At 43.8% G+C, this 20,254-nt stretch overlaps 1 pseudogene; it reads left to right on the top strand.

Moving 5' to 3' along the window:
* Window positions 1-1,961: 1,961 nt before the first annotated feature.
* Window positions 1,962-20,030, top strand: LOC148509616 (indolethylamine N-methyltransferase-like; annotated as a pseudogene).
* The last annotated feature ends 224 nt before the right edge of the window (window positions 20,031-20,254 follow it).

Here is a 20,254-nt window from a genome sequence, read left to right as displayed (position 1 = left end):
CAACTACAGAACCACCCTAAGGTGCATCTGGACTTGCACATTGTGTACTCAGTACACACAACTGGGTACAACTACGAAACCACTCTCTGGTACATCTGGATTCGCACATCATGTTCTCTGTCCACACTCACCGAGTACAACCACTGAATCACCTTCTGTACCAACTGTGCACCTGTATCCACACTCCGTGCAGTCAGCACCCTCCTAGTCAGTGCAAAAACCACCCTTCTCCAGTGCAAGCAGAGTATCCTACTCCTCAGTGGACCTTCCCTCTTGCCATTCTTGTACCACTTCTGGAAGCAATCCCTATGGGTTGTGCCAACTCTGTACCGATAGGTATAGAATACATATTAGTACTTCTCCAAAGTACTTTCTCCGGGCTTTAGCGGAATACCTCTCTCCATTTCCCAGTCATATCAGATACCTGTCCAAAGGGCCATGGCCTGCTTGCCAGATGCAGCTAAACCCATATCCCGCTTGGAGGGGTCATTGGTGAACATCTCCCGGCAGGTTAGACTCCATGCCTTTGGTCAGGTCTCATCAACATCCGATACTTGGGGATGAGGAGAACTTACATTCAGGCCCTTCACTTCTGATTCCTCCCTCAAGCCAGGACCTCAGCTTTCAGCCCCTCAGTAGGGGATTCCTCGGAGCCGTGTGTGACATATCCACATTAGAGTTAATTCTGTGGTAGCAGAGTTTTGTCAGTAACTAGAATTTGGGCCAGATTTGGAACAATAGAGGGTGCAGTTGCTACAAGGTCCAAAGGCGAAGGTGCCAGGCAATGCTGGATTATCACTTCTCCAAAGCGCCAACTTTACCTGAGGCCTTTTTAGAGCAGAGGCCTCTTCTGGGCATGTTCTGGTCTAGCATATGCACAATGGCCATATATAACAGACAGCACAGGCTCAGAAGAGGCTCCTGTTCTGCAATGAGGCCCAAGAGGCTAGGGCATCAGCAGCAGGTCCCCACACACAATTTGATATTGTGCATTGCTTTCATTGGGCTACCTTTTGCTCTGTACATAATAACAGCACCCTATATAGTACAGATTAACAAGAACATTTTAAAATAAAATATTTTTTTTGTATTTGAGAGAAAAATAGGCTTAAAAAAAAACAATATTCTGAACTTTCAATAGTAAACAGTACAAATGTGAAAACACTGGACACATGCTGGTGGCTGGGCATATAAAAAAAGCACTGCAAACAATGGTCCACTGAAGTGAATGAACATTTAAGCAAATGATAAAAGGCCAAATGGTGAATGTATTGTTTATATTGAATTTAAAGGGCTAATTTCATATGTAGAGATGTGTGCGGGCCCCCATGTGTTGGTTCTAATTCATCATCACGTTTTGGTTTTGGCAACACCAACCCTCAAGAGGTTTAGTTTAGATTAGGTTTTGGTTCAATTTTGGACTCCTTAAAAATAGATGGAAATCATTTAAAAAAATCAATAAAAATTGATTAAAAAAATTGATGACAGCTAAATCATGTAATTTGGACCTATTTACATACAATCCAAAAAAGTTTGGTTTTTAATCCGAATTCTGAATTGACTGCAGAACTGAACCGTGACACCATTTGAATCGGAACTCCTAAATTCAGGTGTGGTAGTATTTCAGGAAAATCAATCCGCACATCTCTAGTTTTAGGTATATATTTTTCTGGAAATATTATAATGTAATATATTAAAACAATGGCAATTTATTTATTTATATATAGAAAAAGAAATACATATTTTTATTATTCTACATTAGGAGATTATGATGCCATTATTTGTATTCCCATGACCAACTGATGAATCAGACAAACAATCCTGTTATAATATTGAAATTCCTGATAATAAATTTAAATATCTGGAATCTAGCATATATATAAAAACAGAACTCCTCGGGCCAGTCAAGAACAGTAACAAAGACGCGAGTGTCACCCTGTCTGTAATACAAAAAATACAACATGGATTCTAGCTCCCATAAGCTCTACCATGTACATGGGATGGATTCAAGAATGTTTCTGGACACTTATTTTGTCAGGTATGGTCTTTGCAGATGAATCAATAAAATATCCCATGGAGAAACTTCATCATGTTTTCAGTGCAGGTATGTATGCTACACTTTATCTTACAACTAAAGTTACATATTTTCTACATTTTGTATTTGTCTATACTGTAAGTTGGCAAATCAATTTACACTACATCTATTCTAAACTTGTCCTATGTGATTAGTTGTGAGAGTGCTGCAATGTCTACTTTATTTTAAGGATTTAACAAGGAGGGACCACAGCAGATATCGCCTTTCTCTGTTGAGGTCCCTCAAATTCTGACTGCAAAGCAGACCCCATAGGTTTTTATGGGGGCTACAATGCAGCTGGATTAACCAAGCTTGAAAATGCGAAACATTTTGAATTTGGTTTCACCCGCTGATGCCATATGAAGATGACTTTAGACTATAGAAGCCAATTGGCTACTTTTTTGTACATTTTACCAGAGAGAGATCCTCCAGATCCTTCTCCATTGCCCCTGATGATGCTTGCATCTGCCAACAACCGTACATGCACCTCAACAGCGGGAGACCCAAACCATGAAGCAGAGGGATTGTGCAACCTCTCTTTCTGCTTCCAGCTTTTCACTGGGATGGGCTCTTAATGGAGCTTGTGTCCGTGCAAGAGATCCTTACTAAACCTTTGTGAATATATGAGTGAATTTAGGAGTAAAGCTATTATCGCATCCTCATTAAAAATGTAGATTGTAATATATAGGGTCCTATGTAAGAATGGTGTAGCTGGAAGTAGGCTGTGTAATCAGACTGCCTTAGGACAAAATCCAGATTCACCCTATAATCTATATCTAGCTTACTCTATCTTCCACAACCTGCTCAGCCATGCTCATAACACATTGCCTATTACATAGTGCTCATGCAGCTTTATTTAAATAAAAAAATACTGAGCAATTCATGCAGTGATTCCCATTTACCGAGTTGTAAAACATTGTAAAGATAGCAACCAATGGATAATGAAGCAGTCATGCACAGTAATTTACTCTCAACACATTATTCTTTGTAACTTTAGTGTAAGTGATCTTATCATTAGATAAGGTATCTAAGTATAGTGATGAAGAAAGCATATAGCAGTTATCCGGTCCCTTACTATGTCACAGATCACATCGGGGGCAGTAAAAAATATCTTTTAAGCCAGGGATGGGGAACCTCTGGCCCGGGGGCTGTATAAGGCCCCTGGAATTATTTGGTGTGGCCTTTTGAGCTTTTTTTCTGCTAGCCTCACCTAGCTAGCAGGGTGCCTAGATTGGCACCCTTCAACCAGAATCTATGCAGCAGTGCTGTCTGGAGAATCCTTAGGATGCTTCAGACGGTCACAGTGCTGCCCTTCAGGCTCCCCGGAGCATCCTCAGGATGCCCTGGGTATTGCTGTAATCACCGGCAATTGTGGTCCAGCCCCGTGTGACATCACATGGAGGGGGCGTGGACTGCACCAGGCCCGTGAATAATGTTATATATATTAAAATGGCCCTCAGATGAAAAAAGGTTCCCCATCTGTTTTAAGCTATAGGGGCCTATTCATCATACCTTAAAATTCGATGGAGGTAATTAGGTTTAGAACTCGCATGGAGTTCTACCTAATTACCGGAGGAATTCATCATTTCTCCTCTCCATCAGTATCTATTCCGAAAAGCTGTCCTTTTTGTGGTGACAGCATTTCGGGAAATAGATACTTTTCCCTCTCTACTCTAAGTTACCACAGCTGGAAACAGTGCTGTGCATGCACTGTTACATTCGTAAACCCAGCGCATGCGCAGCACTACCTACAGAGGCGGTATTTTGTGTACCCCCAAGCCCCCCTACCCCCTCCTCCTCTGCTAACTTCCCCCCGTCCCGCACTTACCTGCCCGCGCAGCAGCCTCCGGCTTCGTCTTGCTGGTCTGACACGTGGTCTCCCAGCACACCACAGTACAGTTTAGAAAAAAAAGAACGTTTTTTTTTTCTTAACTTTATTGTGTTCTGCTGCGAGAACACAGTGTGCGAGTAACCACCGGAACCAGAGGAGGGACCAGAGCGCTGGAGAGAGCTGCAGGGGACTTGTCCAGCTGACCGCAGGTATGTCTCACCGGCTATTCGCCACCTCACAGTGGCGGATAGTACCTCCATCAAATTCCGAAAATACATAATTTTCGGAATTTGATGAATACCATAATTTCCATATCTCCATACTAATGTATGGGGAGTGTGGAAATTAACGCAGGGGGACTTATCAAGGAGATATCAGTGTTATCTACTGTGCTAAGTGTCATCATGAATACTAAAATAACGTTATTTAAGGAAAATGTCCTTAAAAACATTATTTTAGTGTTGATGAATAGACACAACTACTCTGTAAAGCTTTCAACTTTCAAAATCAAAAGGGGACCCAGGCAGGAATTATTGTATGTTAATCTCTACTTCACACTTCTCTACCACGTCCGCTTGTACCATGATCATTACTTTGGTTTTTAAGTATACTGTAATGACATTTAGCATCACATGGTGTTGGCATGCTTATTTATATGTGTCGAGTGTATGGACATAGGGCCTGATTGACTACCATACGCAACTGCGATTATGCGTGCAATTGGCCGATTGTTGCGTACTGCGCAAGCATACGCATCACAGTGCACATGTGCAAACTAGCCATTGCAATCGGGACTGTGAACGCAGTGACTACCCAGACCCTTTGCAGAGTAAATGACAGGAAAAGCCATTTGTGGGTTGTGACGGGGGGGTGGGGTCAGGCAAACGCAGGCGTGTCAGTGAGATTCAACGCCGTTGCAGGGGCGTGCATTAATTATCCACTGCAATGGCCTACGCAGCCTGAAGCCTAATAGCGTGCGTGGAAGATAGCAATTTCTGAGTAAGGTCAGGGCTTGTGCATGTGTGCGTGAGGCTGCGATGGTAATCGATTGTACCGATGATTTTGCAGTCTTGCTAAACATAATGGATGTGTAGGGTAAGGTGGGCGTCCTTATGTAGTGCTGCGTATAGCATTGAGATCACAGTGAATTAGCGTACTATCGCAGTTGAACTGCGTGCGTAATCGCTATTGCATTCGTAGTTGTGTTCTCTAGTGAATCAGGCCCATAATCAATTATTAAAAGTGCCATTTTAATTATTGATGTTTTTTTTTTTAAACTCTTCAGAGGGTTTATATTGTTTAAAAACCCATTGATGTTATTTGCTGAGGGTTATTAATTAGTAACAACAGCAGTCATTATGACATACGTAGTGTATTCATAAAATTTAATTTAGAATGATTTGTGGAATAGCTGTTAAATAACATGTTAACATTTTGTAATCAATGGTATCTTTCCCTGCAGGTCACATTACTGGAGAAACTGGGATTGACATCAGTGTTGGATCCTTTATTCACTATCTCTATTCAGCCTGTGAATTTTTCAAAGACATCTATGTACTGAGGGCCTGATTCAGAGCTGCTCGTAAGCGGCCGCTCGTACGCTCCGAGCGATGTTCGCACATCTGCGCATGCGTATGGGTTGTAATACGCATGCGTGAACCAGTCAGTGCGGTCGGAAATCGTGTGCTCGCAAAATAGCGAATGCCTGCTAATATGAGTGACAGAATGAGGCGTTTGTGGGTGGTAACAGGGGAAGGTGCTTGAAAACGGAGAGTGGAGATCCGAACGCAGGCGTGCCAAACGGTTAAAACGGCCGTTTTAAGGGTGTGCATAATTAACTAAGCAGCGTCATTGACCACGTCAGTTGGTTGTCTTTTAGTCTGAACTGCTCGCATGATTGCGGTAGGAAAATGCTACCGCAAGAATAGCGAGCAGTTCATACGCCGTTTGATGTACTCGATTAATCTAATAAATAGTGGAGATGACGTAGGATGCGAGCGGCCAGGGGGCGTTTTTTTCAAAATAGTGAGCGCATGTTTCGTTCACTCGTTCAGACATAGAGGCGTCAACAGACCGCAAAGAGCGAGCGTTTAATTTAAATATCCGGCCCCTTTTTCAGAACGACCGTCCGCAAATAGCATCCGGCTCTGAATCAGGCCCTGAGATCCAATGAGGAATGCATTATGGAGCTGAACAGATGGGTGAACACACGTACAGGAGCCTATGATTGGAATCACACATCACAATATGTTACACAATTAGAAGGAGAAGAGTTAAGTTTCTGCACAAATATCTTTATCTACTCACAGTAATTACACATTGACCCTTTTCCAAATGTGTAATAATAATGAGCCCTAATAGTTTAAAGCATTTGGAAAAGTATCTGGATGTATGGATAATAACTTTATTATACAGATCCCTGTATATAGATCATTAATGTTTCTATGGGTATTTAAGTATATGTAGCATTCACACACATCTAAACACCCATTAATATATAAGTGGATTAATGGAAATTTGTCTAAAGTTGCATTTCTCTATCAGCGGGAGCGGCTGTTCATTTTGGAATGTGATCTCCCAAAAATAAATAAGGGGGCTGTTGATGTAATGTTTTGTTCAATGGGGCTTTTTATACATTATATGATCTAATATTACAATATGGGCATAGACGTGTACACAGGGTGTACAGGGTGTGCAGGGCATGGACCCATACATCCCTTTAGCAGCCCCAAACTGTACCTAAAGCATCTCCACACCCCCCTTGCACATTGCATCTCAGCCGACTCCAAGGTAAGGACTGGTGTTTAGTGGACTGAAAATGCATCTGAGACGCAGTGCACATGTGCTGTAATGCTGTGCTAACGTCGATCAAAGTGTGAAGTAACTTGCAGTTTGATTGACAACCTGCAAGCATTTGGGGGCACCGTTTTTGGGGAGTGCTAAAGCCATTGACTGCATCTTCAGATGTAGATTTACTGACTTCAGCAGCTTAGTTGAGGTGGACATTCCGAGCAACCTGAGGGTTGTTCAGGTGTCCGATGCTCGGCGCATTGGTTGCAATGTTTTAGTGATGCTGTGTATTGGAATGCAAGCAGCAGATCTAAGGTGGGTGTCTCGTTACCACACTATCTGTAGCATTTGTATTACTTCCCGGCTTCACTGAAGCCGAAAATGGAGCATCAACCCGGACAGCGTCCACCTCTGAATCAGCCCTTTAAAGTGGGTATTAGAAGTTTACAACAAGCTAACGCAGTCAGTATATATATATATATATATATATATATATATATATATATACCAACAAAAAGTGATCCGGCACTCAATTACATGGTGTCCAACTTGTAACTACCTCAGCTGCCTTCTGCTTACAGCATACAAATTGAATAAAGAAGACAGCGGCACTCAGAGCAGATATTAAACATGTATTGAACTCATAACACCACCATACATCTCTGAATCAGGCCCACAGTGCATTGCAGCTTGTTGTATATGGGGCTGCATAGATGCAGACTGGTCAGAGTGCCCATGCTAACCCCTGTCTACCACCAAAAGTGCCTACAATGCAGTGGCAAATGTAAGATTTTGAAAGGAGGGTTCCAAATTCTTGGTTACCGAACCAATGAAAAAACATCTAGACACAAATAGATAGATTGATAGATAGATAGATAGATAGATAGATAGATAGATAGATAGATAGATACAGCTTACCCAGGATTTAAGACCACTCCAGTAAAATATACCACTGAGCCTATGATGGGGTACACACACACCTCCATCACTAAAAAACATGACCGCAGCAGGCAAATAAAGTGGTGGTACCCCTATGCAGTGCCCTCAGTAGTGGTACCCCTATGCAGTGCCTTCAGTAGTGCCCCTTATACAGTGCCCTCAGTAGTGCCCTTATAGGGGGACCACTACTGGGGGCACTGTATAAGGGGCACTACTGGGGGCACTGCATAGGGGGGACCACTAGTGTTGGCATTGTATAAGGCGCACTACTGAGGGTAGACCCACTTTTAATGACCCCCTATCTAATGCCACCACTAGTGGTCCCCCCTATGCAGTGCCCCCAGTAGTGTCCCTTATACAGTGCCCCCAGTAGTGGTCCCCCTATGCAGTACCCCCAGTAGTAGTCCCCCCTATGCAGTACCCCCAGTAGTGTCCCTTATATAGTGCCCCAGTAGTAGTCCCCCCTATGCAGTGCCCCTAGTAGTGTCCCTTATATAGTGCCCCAAGTAGTAGTCCCCCCTATGCAGTGCCCCCAGTAGTTGCCCCCAGTATAAGTGCCCCAGTAGTGCCCCTTATATAGTGTCCCCAGTAGTAGTCTCCCTATGCAGTGCCCCCAGTAATGCTTCTTATATAGTTCCCCCTGTAGTGCTCCCCCCTAGGCAGTGCCCCTTATATAGTGCACCCAGTAGTAGTCCCTCCTATGCAGTGCCCCCAGTAGTGGTCCTCCTATGCAGTGCCCTTTATAAAAATAGGACAAAGACACACACAAAAAAAGGAAAAACAACACTTACCTGAATCCCCGCTCCCAGAGCCGTAACTAGACATTTTGGTGCCCTGTGCAGGTATAAGAAATTATGCTTAAAAAGGGAAGTGACCTAATGTGGAAAGCCACAGCATCACGGCACACCCTGATTTTCATCACTCTGGGGGTGTGCCCAGCACTCCTGAAGATGCTGCGCTGTCCCCAGAGTCTCTCCCGCACTGTGTAGATGCGGGGGAGAACCTGGGAGCAGCCCATCATCGCTTGCATTGGTGGTACAGACTGTTAAAAATGGTACTGTACAGGCAAAAACAGTACAGTTGGAGGGTATAATACATGTCTAAGGATCCTACCACTAATTGTCTAAAGATCCCCAACCCTTAGGCGGACCCTTGTCTAATTACCAACTACTAATTATCCCCATGGAATTGGTATGAAATACCGCCAGCCGATTCCCAGCAGCGGCAGCCTGACCACAGCAGAGTTCCCGGCAGTGGAAGCCCGACAGCGCTGGAAATCCCGATCGTCGATAAGTATTGACTAACCTAACCCCCTAACCCTAACCCTCCTTAGAACCCTCCTTAGGGGTGCCTAACCCTAACCTCCCCCCAAGTGCCTAACCCTAAGTCCCCCCCGGGGGTGCCTAACCCTAACCCTCCCTCACCCTAGCCTAACCCTAATCCTCCCAGGGGGGTGCCTAACAATAAGTCCCCCCTGGGTGCCCTAAACCTAAGGTGGCTGTCCGCTCGCAGCGCCTGGCATCCCTTCGATCGGGATGCCGGGCGCCGGTCTCCCGGCATCGAGGAAATGTCAGGCGTCTACATCTAGATGCCCGGCATTTCACCCTCACCAGGATATGACAGTCGGGAAGCCGGCTACCAGTATTAAGGCAGCCAGCTTCCCAATTGTATACCATCCCCACCCTTAATGTAGACCCATTTTTAATGACCCCCTCCCCTAATGAAGATCATAGGATAATTATCCCCTTCCGCTAAAGCAGACTCCTGCATTAGAGTTGGGGTAATTAGACAGGTGTCTGCACATCGCTAATTTGCCTAGTAATGAGCCCCACCCACCACCAGTCACCTGTAACCGGCTATACTGGGCACCAGTGAGATCTGCTATACATGCAGCCTCATTACCTTCTAGCTGGCTTGGCATACACACATCCTGGAATGAGGGCTGCTTCCCTGGTTGTTGTGCTGGGTATGATGGGGATAAGAGTAGACAGCAGGTGGGGTGAGGTCCTGTAGCTACTGCAAAGTAACTTTATTGATATATGTGTTCTGCTCAGGAGTAGGGGAGGGGTGGGAGTGGTGTGGGATCTCAATACTGCAGGGATAACGGAGCCGGGCGGGCATAAGCTGGAGTAGAAAGAAGAAAGTTCTTCACTTCCCCATGAGCAGCTCCTCGTCACAGACTCCGAGTTCACTGAGTCCCAGAGTCATCTTCAGATGCAGCAACAGCAGCACAATGCAGGGAGTGGGACAAGACAAGCCAGTGCTGCATATGCTGCCTGAAAGCACAGTAGCCAAAAAGTGCAGATCTCCCCCAATCCTTCCCCTTACCTAGGTGCTGATTAGTCTGAAAGTCATGCGCAGGCAGTGCAACCTCATTCAGTTCAGGCATCACAGTGTCAGCACACAGCTTGTTCTTCATGGGCATCATCATCAGTGCAGCGGCCGATGGCACTAGCTGCAGTACCCTAGTTATGTCCTGCCCGCTCCTTCCGCACCTGCCGCTGTCCACTCCTCCATCTTACAGGCCCGCTTTGCACTTTGGAAGAGATGTCATGACAGCTCTCCCATCACAGACTCAATGAGCTCCAGCCCGGCTCCCTCCATGGATGCAGCAGCCAATGAGAGTCTATCTGACTCTCATTGGCTGCTAAAACAAGCACACTGCCACCGGGTAGTATGAGTGTACTACACAGTGCTGGAGGCATGTGTTTGTTACTGTGTAGTGCGGACCACACTCATTGCGGTCCACACTACATTTACTGAAGCCACCACTGAGCGGCAGAAATGGTGGGTTTCTGGGTACTCAGAAACACTCAGTACACTGTGCATCTGCAATGGGCATGTGAGTTTCAGAACTTTACCTTGGAGGAATGAAAGAAGGTGGTCCGGTTTGATGAATCGTGTTTTCTTTTACATCATGTGAATCACAAGGTGCATGTGCTATGTTTACCTCTGGAAGGGATGGTACCAGGATGCATTATGGTAAGAGGCAATCCTGCAAAGGCAGAGTGGTGCTCTGAGCAATGTTTTGCTGGTGAACCTTGGGTCCTGGCATTCATGTGGATGTTACTTTGACACATGCCACCTACCTAAACATTGTTGCAGACCAAAAACACCCCTTCATGACAACAGTATTCCCTGATGGCATTGGCCTCTTTCAGCAGGATAATGTGCCCTGCCACACTGCAACAATTGTTCAGCAATGGTTTGAGGAACATGACAAAGAGTTTAAGGTGTTAACTTAATCTGATAGAGCATATATGTGATGTACTGGAGAAAGGTGTACGAGCCTCAAAGCTTGCAGGACTTAGAGGATCTTGAGCTAACATCTTTGTGCCAGATACCACAGGACATCTTCAAGTGTTGTGGAATCCATGCCTTTATGGGTCAGAGCTGGTTTTGGTGGCATGAGATATTAGGCAGGTGGTTGTAATGTTACAGTGTATATACAGTATATATCACAGTTCAGAGACAGGCAATAACAGGAAGGTGAAAAAAGTATCTAAAAAAGGTTGCTAAAGAGCAAAATGGTAATCTAGCAAGCATCAGGGTTGGCATCATGAGAGAGCAGTCAATAAACAATCCAGGTTGGGGAATCTGCAGAGTAATAAAATAATTTGCTGTCAGGAGGAGAACAGGAAGAATAGTCAAATGCACTGGAGTGAATGGTTAAGAGAAGAATAAAACAAACTGCTTTTTGAATGATATAACCAACAACCTGTGATTTTTACAGATCAGTAGATAAGGCATTTGTCACCATTATCAGTTCCTCAATCAGATTTCAATTACTAAATTGATTTATAATCCTGAAGGGGTGTTTATTGCCATCCCAGGGTACTACAATAACCTCCCCAAGGACTATAATAAAACTATTGATGTTTCTGTCCTTAAGTCTGACACTGCTGATTGTGGCTAATGATTGTCAGGACTGGTTGGAGGGAGGAAGGCTTAGACTGGTCATTATGCTTAGATTATCAGGAGGTCAGTAGTATATATCCCTCTTCAAAACAAGTAACAACATTCCAGGATTCAGACAAGCAGTGTTAAAGCTTAAAAAAACAATCAGGTAGTCCAAGTTGAAAGAATAGGTGGTACAGAAAAGTGTCCTCTACCAACTGTACTGTCCCAATTTTGAGAAACTGTCCCATGATTATCTCTGCTCTTCCAATCTGCCATACAATGCCTCATAAGAGATGTTTGGTCCATGTATGACTAAAGAGAAGAATGGTGGGGAAGCATACAGTATGTGACATGGGAATAGTGAGGTCATATGTCTTATATGTTATCTCCACAATCTCCTTGTAATATATTTTCACCCACTGTTCTCACCTTGATAATAGTGGTAGAGGAACCCAAGCACTTCTCTTGTACACATAGGGGCATATTTAATAGGGTGCGAGAATAGCAAAAATACCGCACCTGCGAGGTTTTTCCTGCAGGTGTGGGTTTTCTGCTATTCTATTAGGTGCGTGTTTTTTTTAAAACACGCTCTGGGAGGTTTTTTCCACGCACCTCCTGAGCATGTGTATTTCCTAAAATCGATGATTTTAGGTAAAATCACTGGGGCTTGCTCTCACACTCCTGCGGCACCCCCTCTGAGGACTAATTCTGCAATTGGATGTATCCAATTAGCTTAATTAGTCCTTAATTGCTTACCTCCTGCAGCGCTTTCTTCTGCATCCAGCGTCGGGAGTCGGCTCTTCTGCAGCAGTGGTGAGTATGTCAGTGTTTGTGGTGTATGTGTGTATGAATGTGTGTATGTGTATGTGTGTGTGTGTGTGTGTGTGTGTCCCACTGTCAGTGTGTCCCCGCAGTTTTTGTGTGGCCCCCCGGAATGGGTGCTGGGAGAACTACATCTCCCAGCAGCCCTTCCCCTCCCACCAGCCCCTGGAGCCTCCCAGGAACCCCTTGGACTCCCAGCAGCCCCCTCTCCAGTAAGAAGAGATAGGGGAGGCCACTGGGAGCAGCAGAGACCACTGGAGACTCCCGACCAGGTAAGTGGCATTTTTTGTTTTGTGGTGTGTATTAGATGCATTCGTGGTGTGTATTAGATGCATGCGTGGTGTGTATTAGATGCATGTGTGGTGTGTATTAGATGCATGTGTGGTGTGTATTAGATGCATTCGTGGTGTGTATTAGATGCATGCGTGGTGTGTATTAGATGCATGTGTGGTGTGTATTAGATGCATGTGTGATATGTATTAGATGCATGATTGGTGTGTATTAGATGCATGCAACGTGTGTATTAGATGCATGCATGGTGTGTATTAGATGCATGTGTGGTGTGTATTAGATGCATGTGTGGTGTGTATTAGATGCATGATTGGTGTGTATTAGATGCATGTGTGGTATGTACTAGATGCATGTATGGTGTGTATTAGATGCATGTGTGGTGTGTATTAGATGCATGCGTGGTGTGTATTAGATGCATGCGTGGTGTGTATTAGATGCATGTGTGGTGTGTATTAGATGCATGTATGGTGTGTATTAGATGCATGCGTGGTGTGTATTAGATGCATGTGTGGTGTGTATTAGATGCATGTATGGTGTGTATTAGATGCATGCGTGGTGTGTATTAGATGCATATGTGGTGTGTATTAGATGTATGTATGGTGTGTATTAGATGTATGTGTGGTGTGTATTAGATGCATGCGTGGTGTGTATTAGATGTATGCGTGGTGTGTATTAGATGCATGTGTGGTATGTACTAGATGTATGTGTGGTGTGTATTAGATGCATGTGTGGTGTGTATTAGATGCATGCGTGGTGTGTATTAGATGCATGTGTGGTATGTACTAGATACATGTATGGTGTGTATTAGGTGCATGTGTGGTGTGTATTAGGTGCATGTGTGGTATGTATCAGATGCATGCGTGGTGTGTATCAGATGCATGTGTGGTGTGTATTAGATGCATGTGTGGTGTGTATCAGATGCATGTGTGGTGTGTATTTGATGCATGTGTGGTGTGTATCAGATGCATGCGTGGTGTGTATTAGATGCATGCGTGGTGTGTATTAGATGCATGTGTGGTGTGTATTAGATGCATGCATGGTGTGTATTAGGTGCATGTGTGGTGTGTATTAGATGCATGTGTGGTGTGTATTAGATGCATGCGTGGTGTGTATTAGATGCATGTGTGGTATGTACTAGATACATGTATGGTGTGTATTAGGTGCATGTGTGGTGTGTATTAGGTGCATGTGTGGTATGTATCAGATGCATGCGTGGTGTGTATCAGATGCATGTGTGGTGTGTATTAGATGCATGTGTGGTGTGTATCAGATGCATGTGTGGTGTGTATTTGATGCATGTGTGGTGTGTATCAGATGCATGCGTGGTGTGTATTAGATGCATGCGTGGTGTGTATTAGATGCATGTGTGGTGTGTATTAGATGCATGCATGGTGTGTATTTGGTGCATGTGTGGTGTGTATTTGGTGCATGTGTGGCATGTATCAGATGCGTGCGTGGTGTGTATCAGATGCATGTGTGGTGTGTATCAGATGCATGTGTGGTGTGTATTTGATGCATGTGTGGTGTGTATCAGATGCATGTGTGGTGTGTATTAGATGCATGTGTGGTGTGTATTAGATGCATGTGTGGTGTGTATTAGATGCATGTGTGGTGTGTATCAGATGCATGTGTGGTGTGTATTAGATGCATGCGTGGTGTGTATTAGATGCATGTGTGGTGTGTATTAGATGCATGCATGGTGTGTATTTGGTGCATGTGTGGTGTGTATTTGGTGCATGTGTGGCATGTATCAGATGCGTGCGTGGTGTGTATCAGATGCATGTGTGGTGTGTATCAGATGCATGTGTGGTGTGTATTTGATGCATGTGTGGTGTGTATCAGATGCATGTGTGGTGTGTATTAGATGCATGTGTGGTGTGTATTAGATGCATGTGTGGTGTGTATTAGATGCATGTGTGGTGTGTATCAGATGCATGTGTGGTGTGTATTTGATGCATGTGTGGTATGTACTAGATGCATGTATGGTGTGTATTAGGTGCATGTGTGGTGTGTATTAGGTGCATGTGTGGTATGCATCAGATGCATGCGTGGTGTGTATCAGATGCATGTGTGGTGTGTATTAGATGCATGTGTGGTGTGTATCAGATGCATGTGTGGTGTGTATTAGATGCATGCATGGTGTGTATTAGGTGCATGTGTGGTGTGTATCAGGTGCATGTGTGGTGTGTATTAGATGCATGCGTGGTATGTATTACATACATGAGCAGTAAAAAAAAACTTGCATACATCATAGACAAATCATCTGAGTCAGAATCAGGCCCTTAATAGCTAAATAGGGGTATAATGAGAAGAGTTTAAAATGTAATTCCTTTTAGCACTTGAAAGAGGTTTTATATATATATATATATATATATATATATATATATATGTGTTGAAGTCATCCTTTATATGGTGCAGATGCATTTTCTTTCTTTGGAACTACCCCTGTGAGTTGGGCATACACCTACTTTTCTGGTTCTGTGGACCCATCTGAAAGTGCATATTAGAGAAGGGGTAACAATGTCACTGCAAAGTCCAAATACAGTACAGCCACTTTATGACAACAACAACAAAAATCTGGCGCTGCACCTATAAGAAGTTTTTATTGACCAATTGGTATATTTTATATGCTGTAAATTATATGTGATATGTGTAATATCTGCGATTTATTCTAATATGGAAATAATAATTTTTTGGTAATAAATTACTGGACACTAGACAGCGCCTATTTACTTTTTTTCTTGTTCCACTTTATGACAACCCCCATTTTTAATATTACATTTACTGCTTAGTTTAGCCTAACTTGTTTGCCAAATTAATTAGCAGAAGGTGAGGACACTGGGACAGTCTTTATTGGACATGGCATTACAGGGGCATGGGCATGCCTGAGGCAGCTGTTTTATTCAATAGTATACCATTTATTTGGCCACATGCCTCAGAGACAGGAGCATCCACAGGTTGGGTTTGTGATGCAAGTGCTCGGGATTCTGGTTGTCAAATTTCCAAAGCCAGCAACCCAACAGGGTTAGGATACCAACACCTATCGATCGGTATCCTAACCCTCCCCCCTCTCCCTACCTCTAACTCTCCCTTTCCGATGCCCAAATCTAACCTCCCCCATTAGTGCCTAAACCTAACATCCCCCTCCCTGAATCATAAATCTAACCCTCCCTCTAGTGTCTAACCCTAAACCCAAGCCCTATCCCTACATTCCCCCTAACCCCACTACTTACATTTGGGATGCTGGCGGTTGGAATGCTAGTGCCCGGATTCTGATATATGTGAGGATTCTGGTGCTGCAATTCTCAAAGTGGCCACACACATGGCGATCTGCACATGATCAGCCGATGTGTACGATTTGTGTACGATTTCCCTTGAAACTCTCCCCGGCAGCTCTGCACACGATCTTCATCCGATCTCTCCTGCATCCAGACTTTCACAGTGCATTGCCTCCTAGATTGTCAGATCTGCCCTACTGCATGGCAGATCTGAAGATGCGATGTGCGACCAGTGGGGATGCGCATCGCATCGTGATCGTGAGTGGGGACTCACGATTTACTCAGGATTTGGCCATATTTTACATGATCTGTGGTTCCAATGTGTCGGAATCTGCCAGATTGGGTAAAATATCGCTATGTATGTGGACACCTTAAGCACCATCATCCCGCACGCCGGGATATTGACCAGATCTTTAATCCACAATGTGCAGCTTTGGCATACCTCCAAAGTACCCCCTGCAAATCAGCACTATTTGTGGTAAGGATCGACAATCTCCAAAAATATAGGATTATCCCAACAAAATTTAATTACATTTTTGTTATTAAATGGTTGACATTATCTTAAAAATGCAGGGTTTTTTTTATATAATCTGTAGGTGCAATGGGAGAATCATTGAAAGTATGGAAAAATGGTCAAACTTCATATTCTTTGCCAATTTTGGGAACACAATATCATTGCACCCCTTGGAAAACACAGTATACTTTCTTAATTGTGACCACTCCACCCTGTAAATAAATTAAATAATCCTGCTCCACAAAAAGAAAATGTGTATCTAGTAAAACTCCCACCTAGCAAATAACATCCCCAAACACCCATCTCTAGCATCATTCCCACCGACTTTCATGTCTACAAAAAATGTACATTGCTCTTAATTGGCAATTTTGTGGAAAACATGTGCATACAGCTATATCAATGCAGGACCTGCACTTTTATACTTTTTTAAATGTATTGTCAATTGTGTTTGTATTTTTCAGTGGCCAGCATGAGGAGAAAGAAATAAGGCTGAAGTCAGCAATAAAGCAGATTTTGGAATGTGACTTTGAAAAGAAAAATCTCACAGACCCGGTGGTGCTACCACAAGCAGACTGTGTAATTAGTGGATTGTTCTTGGGGGCCATCAGCACAGACCAAGATAGTTACATTAAAAATCTAAAGAAAATTGTTAAGATGCTAAAACCTGGAGGTCACTTGATATTAGTTGGAGTTTTGAATGCAACATATTCCACAGTTGGCCAGGACAGATTACATTTATTTAACTTCACTTTATGCCTCTTATTGAAACCAGTTATACAAAGAGTAGCCTGCCTCTGTATCAGCTGTCTTTTGGGACATGTTGCTGCTGCTGTTGTTGCTGTTGTAGGCAATACATGTACCCAGTGGGCTAGATTACAGTCATGTAATCCTTAGTTTGCCCTGTCCCACTTGTCCACATATCAGTGGTCAAGTGGAAAGTAGGTACAACAGCATTTCTGAGGACAATAATAAGGTTTTTTTTAATGTCCTTGTACAGATTTGGAATTGCTCTTCTAGCGAAGTGGAATCTAGAAGGGATCTGGTAGCGAGGACACAGGACCTGAATTAACTGTTGAAAACCCACTGCAATAATGGCGGATACTGTTATGGTGTCAGTAATCCGCTGTGCAACTGTGTGATTGCTGTCATACTTGTTTGCCCTTGCAAATGATTGTTTAACAGTTAATTGTTTTTTGGAGGATACGCTACAAGTAGTCTTCCTCCTGGTCACCTTCTGGGATGAAGATCCACTTACAGCAACAGCAGCAGCAGCAGCAGCAACAGGTGTAGTCATCAAGGATCCTTCTGAGGAATCACGGATAGGAGAGGAGTCAACCATACTTGGAATACCAACATTGGATGCAGCAGGACTACTCCCGATGACGAATGAGGATGTTGATGATGCAGGTGTTGTTGTTGGAGATCGAAAGCACTTGGATCTCACAGAGAGGGAGCAGGTAGGTGACACTGGACTTGTTACGTTTTGAGTTTTGGAACTTGGCAACATACACTTTGATATTTGATGAATGCGCTCCAAGTGACGTAACAAGGAGGAGGTTCCTAGGTGGTTTAGGTCCCTCTCTCTACTCACTCTTGCATGGCAATGGGCACATATCGCTTGACAACTGTTGTCCGGATCGGGATGGAAATAATTCCACACGTGAGAAGTAGATTTTTTTTGTCTTTTGTCCCGGCATGACAACAATGGGCTTTGGCTTTTTCAAACCATGGGCAACAGCTGTTGCCTTACTTACACAAAGGACATCCTCGGCATCAACATCCTCATCACCAACATCATCAACATCCTCATCATCCTTAGCGCCTTCATCCACCAAAATATCCTCCTCCTCCTCCATGTGCAATTCCACAGAAGCATCCTTAATGACTACATGTGCAAGATGTTGACTGCCCTTCCCCACATTTACAGAGGGCACACAAATGTTGAAACTTGGGGGATCCTCCAGTACACTAGTATTTAGGTCGGGCAACCGTGGACACACTTGTACTCTCCTTGGAGATTTGTGATTTTGATTTCTCAGGGCACACAGTTGGTTTTTCCGGAGCTGTCTTAACAACTTTCACATTTTAATTGGACCACCACCACTACTACTACAAGCAGAAGGGCTATCAGAAGAATCAGCAGTCTTCTTCATAAAGTAAGAAGGCCTAGTCCTTAACCTTTCCTTGCCACTTCATGTAGTGAATGGCATATTGCCAATTTTTTGTTTATCTAAAGTCAAATATCCTTTCAATTTTTTTATTTTTCTTAATTTCAGTAAAACCTGCTTTACCATATTGATGGCGTGACTTAAGCCCTGGGGCATGGGCCTTCCTAGAGGTCAAGGAAGTTGACGGCCTTGCACTGCTGGCGGCAGCTACAACATGTGGTTCTTGGCCTTGCTCTCCTGTCATGTGACAGCCCTCCATATTTTTTTCTGCAGTCTAGAAGCAGTGTCACAATCACCAATAGTGTAGCCAAGGTGCGATTACAAAATTCACACATGTGCAGTCGTGCGCACACACAAAAATATTAGAAAAAATGGCAAATGATGATTTATATTTTTTGTCAGCTCCAGAAGAACTTGGCCCCAGGGTAATGATTGAGCATGACTGGAGTTGGGCAGCACAAGGTTGCAACTTGCGTTGCTGGCTGGATCTTGTGCGCTACTGCAGTTAAGCCAAAAACCCACCCACACAAACAAGAAAAAAATATGACACTTTAATTGTTTTTTTTTTTAAGAACGACTGGTCAGGTAGCACAAGGTTGCAACTTGCGTTGCTGGCTGGCTCTTATGCGCTACTGTGGTTAATCCTAACACGCATGCACAGTGTACACACAGAAAAAAAAATTATTTTGGAGTCCAGAACTTGGGCCCAGAGATGGACACAGCACACAAGTCCAGGACACAGCAGACAGCCCAGATGGATCACCAGAAAGCACAGTGACAGTGACAGCATCGTGACCAGAGACCAGAATGGATCAGCAGTCACCAGCCCAGGACACAGCAGATAGCACCAGCACCTCTCCCAGCCCTACACTACCCACCCTCCCTGTTCACTTTACACAGCCGGAGTGGAAATGGTGTCCGTCGCGTGGTCCCTTATATACTACATTGATCATGGAGACGAAAGCGCGCGACCACGAGATTTCCGTCTCTATGGTTTCGAGAACCGAGTAAGGCAGGAACCTCCGAGCCTGCTTGGATCCGACTCGGATATGCTAAATTCGGGTGGGCTCGGTTCTCTGGGAACCGAACCCGCTCATCTCTAATTAAGACATGTTTGATCTCGATTTTACTACGTCATTGTCGTTAATGTTCTGCTTTTTTTGTAATAATGTAATAATGTAATAATGCTATTAATAGTACTGTTCCACAAACACCATTTATTTTTATTTTTCAAAAGAATGTCCAGATGTTAAGAATGGAAAAACTCAGGATCAAACCAGAAACTAATCTGGCTGTGTTCCCAGTTATCAAAATGTTACTAGAGCTGGGCATACTAGTCAGGACCAGCGGTGTAGTTAACACCCCACCATTCTATGTTAAAAGGAGCTGTTTTGCTGGGGATAGATTTGAGAACAGTCAGTAAAGTTTTACAGAAATAATTTTACAACCTAGAAGTCATCCTTATGAAGATCGCTAAAGATGCCTACACACATTAGCGAAATATTAACCGATTTGGCCGATTTCGATGAATCGTGATGACAAATCATGTCAAATATGCACAAATCGTGAGTATTCACTAACGATCACGATATCAATGCGCATCCCCGCTTGTCGTATATTGCATCTATGCCGTGCTGTAGGGCAGAT

Source organism: Taudactylus pleione, unplaced genomic scaffold (genome assembly GCF_031769625.1).
Source record: "Taudactylus pleione unplaced genomic scaffold, aTauple2 ptg000318l, whole genome shotgun sequence".
Taxonomy (NCBI): domain Eukaryota; kingdom Metazoa; phylum Chordata; class Amphibia; order Anura; family Myobatrachidae; genus Taudactylus; species Taudactylus pleione.
This window is presented reverse-complemented; position numbering and strand designations above follow the sequence as displayed.